The sequence below is a fragment of the Alosa pseudoharengus genome, unplaced genomic scaffold (genome assembly GCF_046254945.1).
Source record: "Alosa pseudoharengus isolate Yale_2024_CS ecotype anadromous, Long Island Sound unplaced genomic scaffold, YU_APseudo_1.1 YU_APseudo_1.1_scf_5, whole genome shotgun sequence".
In the NCBI taxonomy this organism is placed as follows: domain Eukaryota; kingdom Metazoa; phylum Chordata; class Actinopteri; order Clupeiformes; family Clupeidae; genus Alosa; species Alosa pseudoharengus.
The window spans coordinates 26,604,611-26,614,335 of record NW_027468837.1 but is presented as its reverse complement, the minus strand read 5'-3'; positions in this window follow the sequence as shown (position 1 = coordinate 26,614,335).

The window sequence follows — 9,725 nt, the reverse complement described above, 5'->3', positions numbered from 1 at the left end:
GGTTAAGACAAGAAATTTCTTGAAGCATTTGGGAACACACTGAATTAACTGGAAAATAGAGTCCCTGTTAGATTAGCTTGCTTGCAAATGCCGTTGTCCATGACCTGGCAGTTTTATGGCAAGCGGTTTTAACATGCATTATGGCAAACCGCCTACACTGGGTAAACTTGAAAGCAGAGCTCACCATTGTGTGTGCATGCATGGCAAGCTGTTTTAACATTTAAATGTATTATTCGTAGGAGCAATGAGATATTGATAGTAAATTGAACATAACAGTTCAATTTCATGTTCAAAATTGTCTTATCAATAAAAAAAAAAGCAATTCATGCTTTAGACCATTTTAATTTAAAACATTTTAAAAACAAAGTAACGGTTCAGGCACCGTTTCGGCACCGGCACCGTTTTAAAAGTATTGATTTAGCACCGGTATCGGATAAAACCCAAACGATACCCAACCCTACTGTTGACGTTCAAACAAAACAGAGAGCTAGCTCGCTACTCCCTCCCATGCAATTGAAACTCTCCTGAATGCGCATCTTGTCGGTTATTGGTTGGAACACTTTATTTTGCCTTTGAGTGGTTGGCAACACTTGTTGGTAGCAAATGTTTTTGTGTGCAGATGTCAGGGCCTAGGCTGCCTACAGAGATGCATTTTTCTGACGGCCTGCTCATTGGGCGGGCAGCTAGCGGATCATTAGGAAAGATTAGATGAATGTGATCATTTATGTTTGGGCCTTTTTTGGGCCTGCAATTGCCGATACAACCTTTAAAACAACAATATGATGCACGCATCTTGCAGGCCGGCAAAATTGAAATGTCACGTTGATAGCCTATGACGTCACCTACAGGCAGCAGCGCAGGTAGACGAGGCTACCACCTTTACTTCTATATTACTTTTAAAAAAAAAGTATTCTCGAATAATTGATTCAAACGTTAATTTTTAAATGTTTATAAGTAATTTTAGGAAGCATTGATCATTTAAATGGCCACTCAAAAGGGCACTTTGGACATTCCTAGGCAAAGGGACAGGGGCTGAGGCACCCATAGAGCCCCCCCTCTGCACGTGCATGTCACCCACCATAACAAATGAACAGGAAAACAATAAAATGTAAACCAGCAATTGTAAACTATTACTATAACCTCAAACTCCATGCTATTATACAATAAAGTAGCTTGGTCAAATCAGTTCATACCACGGATGACTGTAGTTCTTCAGAGCCCTATTTTTACTACCCCTGCTGTCTGTACCACGTCCATTACGGACACTATCATCACGATTATCACTGGCACCTCCAGCTATGTTGGGCAGAGGGTCAAAATAAGCATAGGACACTGTTGTATACACACAAAGACGCACTGTGACTATCATTGTCAATAGACGATTGATCATAATCTCCAAAAGGCAGATATTCTCCTTCAGAATCAGAATAGGTGAATAGACCCAAGACTTCAACACACATTAACTTTTTTTTAACATTTGGTGTATTTCTACTTCAATTAGTGCATAACTATGGCCTGCATCACTTCCGCGTCATTACAAATAAATGCATGTCTTCTTTGTGTGTTTCTCGCATGTAATCTAAGTACTTCCTGAAAACTTTGTCCCTCGAATTTGGGCTTGAATTGAAGCTCTGGATGTCTGCCAACTGTGGCGGAGAAATTAGATTTATCACCGTATTTGGATCTATCGTCTGTTTTAATCAGTGACGTTGTTTGTCACTATTTTGCGACTTTGGCGCTTAGAGGGTTAAGTTCAACGTTGTGCTCCTGCAGTAACACCGCCCTTGAGCCGTAGCGGTTTGCATTAGCGCTAATAACAGTTTTCCTGTTGGCCTCATAATAAGCGAAAGCAGGGGCTGACACTTAACATCATGGCCTTGACTTTCACAAATGGTCTTGGTCTTGCACCTCACTCCAAACCCAGTCATTCTCTCTCTTCAGCAGGTCAGTGATTGAATGCAATTTCGTGGAGAAAACCGGCAGGAATCTTCCTACGTAGTTGAGTCCCAGGACCTGACGCAGTTCCTCGACAGTGGTTGGACTGGCCATGTCGGTAATCGCCTTCACTTTGCTGGGGTACGGTTTCAGGCCCTCTCCACTGATGATGTGGCCAAAGTACTGGATTTCCAACTTGCAAAAATGGCACTTGTATCACGGTCCCTTGAACTGACTTGTAGCCAGGAACTTGCCTATGCATCGCCGCCCGGGCTGGTGACAAATGACCAATCGTGGCCGCTGTGCTAAGCTATTGAATGCAGTCTGTGACATGACAGTAAAGTGTTCATTATAGAGCATCACAGTCCCGCCCCTCCTCCGAGAGAGCTTAGTTTCCGGAAGTAAATTTCCCATTCATTTCTCCCATTGACGTTTTGGAAAAATCCGTATCTAGTTTTAGAGCATGTCTTAGGCTAATCAGCTACGGCGTAACTCATAAGCATACAACATATCATTTCGAGTGAAAAAACGAATAGAAAGTCCAAAAAAAGTCAAAGGTACAAGACTGTGTACATATTTTCATTTCCGAGCGAGGGAACTACTCATCCCATAAACCCCGGGCCTCACTGAAAAATATATAAGCAGCACGAACCAGCGCGAAATCATTCATTTCCAACCGGCGACAGCAGCGAACCCTCTCCTCCAAACAATGATTTTTATTTAGTTAATAGCAGTTATTTCAGGAGTACTCGTGTAAATAATAGTGTTTTGGTATTGAATGTTATATTTACCATCGTGTATTTTATATCGTGTGTGTGAAAGCGGTTAACGTTAACGTTAGCAACATTGTGCAGTGCTTCGTATCTGACTGCCATCCTGATGCATGGACCGGTGCATGGTCTGCTCTTGGACCACCATATTCAGTTTATTAACTTGAATTATTACAAAAAAATGTTCATTAAATGTACGAAGAAGTATTTCTAGGTTAATGATTGATATAGCTCGTACAGTATGAAGGCTACAGTAGCCTAGCTAATGTTAACTAGCATTACCAACCTCCCTGCAAAACTCACCACACAACTTCGTAGGTTTGATAGGTCTTGTTCCTCATGCTGGCCCATACAAAACCCACAAGCTGACCCTCGACACACAACAGTCAATAATGTGACCCGATTTAAAGTGGTTTTCACCCCTTTGGACACTCTTGATTTCGTCCTTGAAACTGAAATATTCACAGGCCGGGGACATGGACGGTTTGCTAACCATTTTACTGCAGTGTTTACCTGGTGGTAGCATCCAGCTTTGCTATCAGCTAGCTAGTTCAAAGGTTTAAGTTCTTAATGGGGATATACAGGGCTTTTTATGCCTCGTCTAAGTTGATGTTTCATATAAACAACAATTCATGTCCATAGAAACAACAAGGTCACTAAAACATAATATATTTCATACCTGTGTTGCAGCATGTAGGCTAATGTTAGCAGCATTATAATGACATTCTAATGTCTGAAAGGCTAATGATTAGCTAGCCTATCGGCTACCTGAAAAGTTAAGTGTTCAAACTAGCATTTACAGTGTTCTATTTGATGGTGTATTGGCCCTGACTAAGTTCGTGTGATATATATAAACCACAATCCTTGTTGATACAAGTACCAATGTTCGTCTAGAAATTGTTTATTCACATTAAGATTTTCGCCATAGGCAGTAAAAGACTCCGCCATCTTGTCAATAATTTTCGCTGATTCAAGTTTCAAACTATGACTGAACGGCCTTTCCACCAATCAGAGGCATCACTGTGGGATTGTGGGATTGTTCAGGATTGTGGGTAATGAAGTACTTATCCAAGACATCGCGAATAAAAGACATTTATCTCAAAACGAGGTTAGTGCCCCGTGAACTTTTGGCGTCTATATGAGCATACACAATCGTTTAGTACAGCCGTAGCTGGTTTTGAGTCTACCATGTGCAGTTAAGTTTTTATGGCTTATACCCGAATTGTCAATGGAGAAATTGCATTGAATTCTTACTTCCGGAAACTCCTGTGGGCGGGAATGTGATGCTCTATACTCACCATTCCCGACCTGTCGTGCGATAGTGTGACGTCATGGGAGCGCCGTAACTATTTATACTCGCGCGTGGTGGTTGCGACAGTCTTTTCCTGATTTTCCTGAACAGAGTTGTCGCGACTGAGGAAAGGCGACTTTGCTTATTTCTACGGACTAAAAGAAGAAAAAGGTAAACAATGGCAGCAGCATTGACATCAATGTCAACAGTGGCTAAGATGATATTGGAGTCAATGGATGAGGAAGAACAGCTGCTTTTGAGCCTGCTTGCAAAGAAGCGAAGAAAAAGAAGTTGGAATGTTCGTCCTTTGAATAACGGCAGACATAAATATAGTGAGTTCAATCGTGAAACAAACAAGAGGATGACAGACGAAGAGAAGCACTTTGAGTACTTCAGAATGTCTGCACACCAATTCGATGACCTACTTCCTCGGATCAAGCATCAAGGTGGAACTTGCTCGGAAATTGCCCTCGAACTCGTCCATGTCTTCCTGTTTCTGCTTTGTCACACGCCGTTGAAAAAATAGTGGTGCTCACCTCATGTTGTGTGCAACAGGTCGGGAATGGCGACTGTAAAAAAGCCTTAATGTCTGCACCAGTGTCTATTTTAAATTCCACAACACTGCCATTTACAGGTAACTCCAAAAGCCACTCGTTTTCTGAATCAGGCTACTCAATGACATCAGGTGTAGCCTCCATTACAGCGCCAAGGAAAAATGCATCTTCACTGCTCGCCATACTGCTGAACATAATAGCCACTTCTTTCAGCACATTTGGCACGCTGCCTCGAAATGTCCTAACTTTTTGCACTTTCTGCATCTCTTGTTCTTAGCTGGGCAGAGATATGTCGTCCCATGCTGGCCATTGCAATATGAACAGGCATCCTTAGACTCCCCAGATTCGTCCTTTCTCTGCCACTACCTATCGTTTGTGTTTTTTTTCCCCATGGAACTGGCATCTCCCTTGTTTCACAGCATCCACTGCACATTCCGCATGCAAACTCACGCTCTGTTGTTTTATCTGTTTACTTTGGCGAGGTATCTAAATAGACCTCTGAAGTTCGCCTACAAAAAAGAACCAAAACGCCCAACTTTGCCCATATAAGGAGATCCGGTTGTTAATTGAAGCTAACTACCTATGGCAAGTTGCATTGCAAGTTAGCTCTGGGGTAGCAAAAATCTAAGTGTGCCGCCTTCACGTACCGGAGATCACAGTATCCACTCGAAGGCAGAGGACAAAAGTGTGTTCAGGAAAATGTCTGCATTTCAGACTTTTTCATCCCTGCGAGAGTTTAACAGGTGCGATAATTCAAAATCCCTATGTTATTTTCCCATAAGAAAAATCGCCAGATACCGGATGTCAAAGATGGCAGCTTTTTTGTAGGTGAACTTCAGAGGTCTATAGCTTTCTCAAGCGACAGTTCTGGGTCTTAATGAAGCTTTTTGGAAATCTCTGTGTCTGAAATGCCAATCGCAATCCTGTCCCTAAAATTATTATGACCGCCGCTAGCGAAGCTAGCGAAGCGGTCATATAGGGATTGTCAAAGTTTTTTTTTTTTTTTTCCCGTCATCTACTTCCTGAAATTTTGGTCAACGATACCCGGGGCACCGAAACACCGGGGCACATGAAATTTGGTGGGTATGTAGCCCCACTAGACTTTTACGGAAAAATTTCGTTTGGTCCCCGGGGGCCACTCCCCCTCCGCGCTGGGCCCCCCGAAACCCAAAAAATGCAGTTTTTCCTCAATAACTACCTGAACCGTGGCACCGAGGATGAAGACATTTTTATGGTATGTTGGTCTCAAGGGCCCACATCAACTTAGCCCATAATCACTCATTTGTGATTTGCACCCCCCCGGTAAAAAATGAAAATGCAATATCATTCTGCTTTAATCGCCCCTCTCTTCAGTAAAGACGTTCAGAACTGCACCAAATTTTATGTGTATGATTAACCTGACATTCTCTGGGGGTATGCCAAGTTTCGTAGAATTTCATCCATGGGGGGGTCTAAAAAATTAAGTTATGTGTACATTTAGTGTCTCTACACTCATTGGCCTGTAGATGGTGGTGCACACATATACACATGCACACACACACACAGGCACCCACATACTATCGGTATTAGAACGGCCGATACATAATTACAAATTCAGTAGGATTAAAAGAAAGCCAAAATAAATATTCATCATCATCATCATGGCTGCATTTCCAGTATTGGCGATAAGTAGTCGTTTGTCCACTAGATGGCGCATCGTTGCAGTGAGACGTAATTTTGTTGGAAGTTAATCTTAAATGGGTTGGAAAGACACTATGCTTCCTACAAGGACAACACTGTAGGCTACAGTAGTTTACCGCAGAGAACGTCTAAGGGTAGGATGATTTCTGCATGACATGTAATTCCCATTTCCTCTTGAAGCCGAAATAAATCTGAGAATGTTTATCGGACATGCTTGTTTTTAACTGCAGGTAGGCTACGTTAATCCTATCAATAGCAGAACGTAGGTAAAATAATGTTACCGTTAGCATGGTTGAGTGATGGAGGCCAATTTGATTATTGATGTATTTGTAGAAAACCATAAATGCGTTTATAAGCTACCAAGCAAATCGATAACAGCACTAATTGTATCTTTCGACTGTCATCTCATTTGCTTATGACCATAACCTAGGCTACTAACAGGAGCTAAGTGAGTTAGCCACAACACGTTCGCTACGTGATGGTTTTTTAATGGAAAATATATAGGCTACCTGAAAGATAACCTGTCTATGATCCCGTGATGATCTACATCTCCATTTAAACCAGATGTTTTAGAGCGCACGTTGAGATGTATTCAGGGCAGGGCTACACATATTTGTTGCACGTGCTACAAAAATCATTCTTTGCGATGAATGATTTAGTACCAACGTTACAAGGGTCAGATACAGTTTTGCCTATGGCTATTCCGTGAGACTGAGGCGCTTTTTGTTTGTTGGAAGTGCGTGTTTAGGGTGTGAGAGGGGAGTCGATGTGCTTTGATTCCAGCTTGGTAGTTGTAGTCTATGCGATTAAAAAACACGTGTGTGTGATGTGAAGTATCCAAACAATGATAACGCTTTCATTATGGCTGCTTTAGCCACAGACCTTGAGCTACTGTACAGTGGGTTGGGTTCCGTTTAGAAGTGTCCACTTCATTCGCCCTTTCCGTGATTCACAGCTACGTGAAATGTATTACTGATATGCAAAACTATTAACTTTTTCGCCAAGAGGTGGCAGCTTGATACTGTAAGGTGTAAGCCATTGGTTCCAACGGAGATTTTATTTGGGTCGCCAGCATAGCCTAGCGACAATTTGTGTTGTGTAATAGGCCTAGCATAGGGCCTACCTTATATAGCTTATAGTTTGTTAACAGTCACGGTTTTGTCATAACTCCCTCTATGCATTTTTGCATTTAGAATAGCTCTAAAACCGGGGGGCGAACACGTCGCAGGGGGGGCGCCAGTGCGTGGATATCTCAATCGCAAAATTAAACAATATTTCTATCGGGCGCCTACCATGGACTAGGCTGGGTGAAAATCAAAAGATTGCGTCAAAAGATTGAGCTTAACCATTGACCTCATGGTTGCAAAATGCAGGGGAACATGAATCAGCATATTATTTGCACAAACAATAACGGAGAGTAGCTCTTCAACTTTGCCCGTTAAAATGTGTATGAACAGTCTCGCAACGCATTTCACGAAGGCCCTTTGGACATGTCAGTTATTTGCACCACTGGGAAAAACGGCATTTTGTTTTAGACTACTGGTATTTCATTTGTGCATTGACAATAAAGCTGAATATCATTTGAACTAGATGACTAAACTTATGCATATGTAGAAGAAGAAACATTCACAAAAATCCATGACCTCTCTTCTTGATAGCTGTTGAAAACTGCATGGAACTGACAGGGATTGTTTTGTTTAATAATAAATAAATAAATACATTATGCTGCTACCTTCTGCTTTTCCCAAATACAATGTAGCCTACAGGTGTACCTTTCATCAGTCCAGTTGCAATGGATGGACTGTGATGAACTGCCCTACTTGTGATTGTTTAGAGATTTTAAAGGTTTTATAACAATGTTACAGATTTTTTGGCCCAGAAACAAATCTATTCACCTTTGCAGCGCCAGTAGGCTACTTTGTGTGCGGAATGTGTGCAAACACACATTCCAAACAAGCATACACAAAAGTTTCAAGAGTGGGGAATGGAGTAGAAGATGGAGACAAATTCATTAATATGATTTATTTTCGCGGAATGGATGTGCAGGACTGAGCGGCGGTCATATTTTGTACCGCTACGCGGTACATCTAGTTATCTTTGCTTCTCCCGAATTCGCAGTACTGTGCTAGCTCATACAAACTTCAGAGAAAGGCTTCAACAGACTCCCCGGGCTTCTGCACTCGCCTGTGAAAACATGCTTCTCATGTTTGACGCTCCTCTTAGGCACAAAATGTTCACCAAACTTCTCTATCACAGTGTCATTGTCTGAGCTTTCTTCATCATCATCATCGCATTCGAAAGTTAACCGTCGGTCGAACACAAACGACTTGTATATAGCCTCCGCCTCTGGCTTTCACATCTGATCATCACTGACCAAGCTGTAGAGTGGGTAAACAGTTTCAAGTTCCTGGGTACTACCATCTCCTCCAACCTCAAATGACCGATCGCAAGCCCCGCCCATCGAACGCAGATGAGCCAATGGCAGTAGCTCCACGCAGGCAGACACACTCCAACACAGGGGGTCAAGAGCGTGCAGATTAGCTTCGGCATGTTAGCATACGCCAGTATGGTATGGTATAGTATGGCGCCGCATGGAGCATTTGGAACCAGCTCTGTGCACGAAAGTCCGTGTTGGGCACGAGCTCTCATGCGCGTACATGTTGGTGGGCGGGTACCTATCCGGCGGCTACAGCCAAACGTTATTCAGTGCGTATTTTTTGAGGAGCCTATGAGAAGACGTGTATATTATGGTTATTTATAGATCATATGACCAATAAAGAAAATTGTATTGATCTTGTTTCGGTGTTGTTTGTCCCGAACAAAAATAGCCTAAACATGATTAAAGACAATAAATTACACAACAGCAGCATAAAGCCCTTGTCTCGTTACACCATGGGTCTCCAACACGTTGTTCTCAACCCATAGCCGCCCCCTTTTGAGCTTGCCAGAGGCTGAAGCAGTAGGCTACCACATTTAAACACAATTATTGCCGCGAGGCATTCCGGCCTACGAATTTAATAGATAGATAGATAGATAGATAGATACTTTATTGATCCCCAGGCATAATGCATGCATAATTAAAAAATAACTCAATTTAGGCTACTTCGCTATGCAATAAGGTTTCCATTAGAGCACAGCGCACATTCAATGAATGAGTGAAAGGGACTGCTTTGTCTCGCAATAAACAGCTGGAAATTCCAACACTTTTTCAACTACACAAAACTTTACAGTAATCATCAAATACCCCCTAGATTTAAGTGCCCATCAGTCTCAACATTTAACTATATAATAAAAGTCCAAAAGTAAATTAAATCCCATACCAAAACCGAAAATCGTCTGCTTTTGATAGCCTATATGCCGCTCCAAACAAAATGCATGTCTCACAATAAAACGCACAATGTAAGAAATAAAGGTCTGCCTCGAATAAGCCTACCCCAAATAAATACCTGTGCTTTGCTCAGCCTAAGTAAATAGCAGACCCCGGACATAATTTAG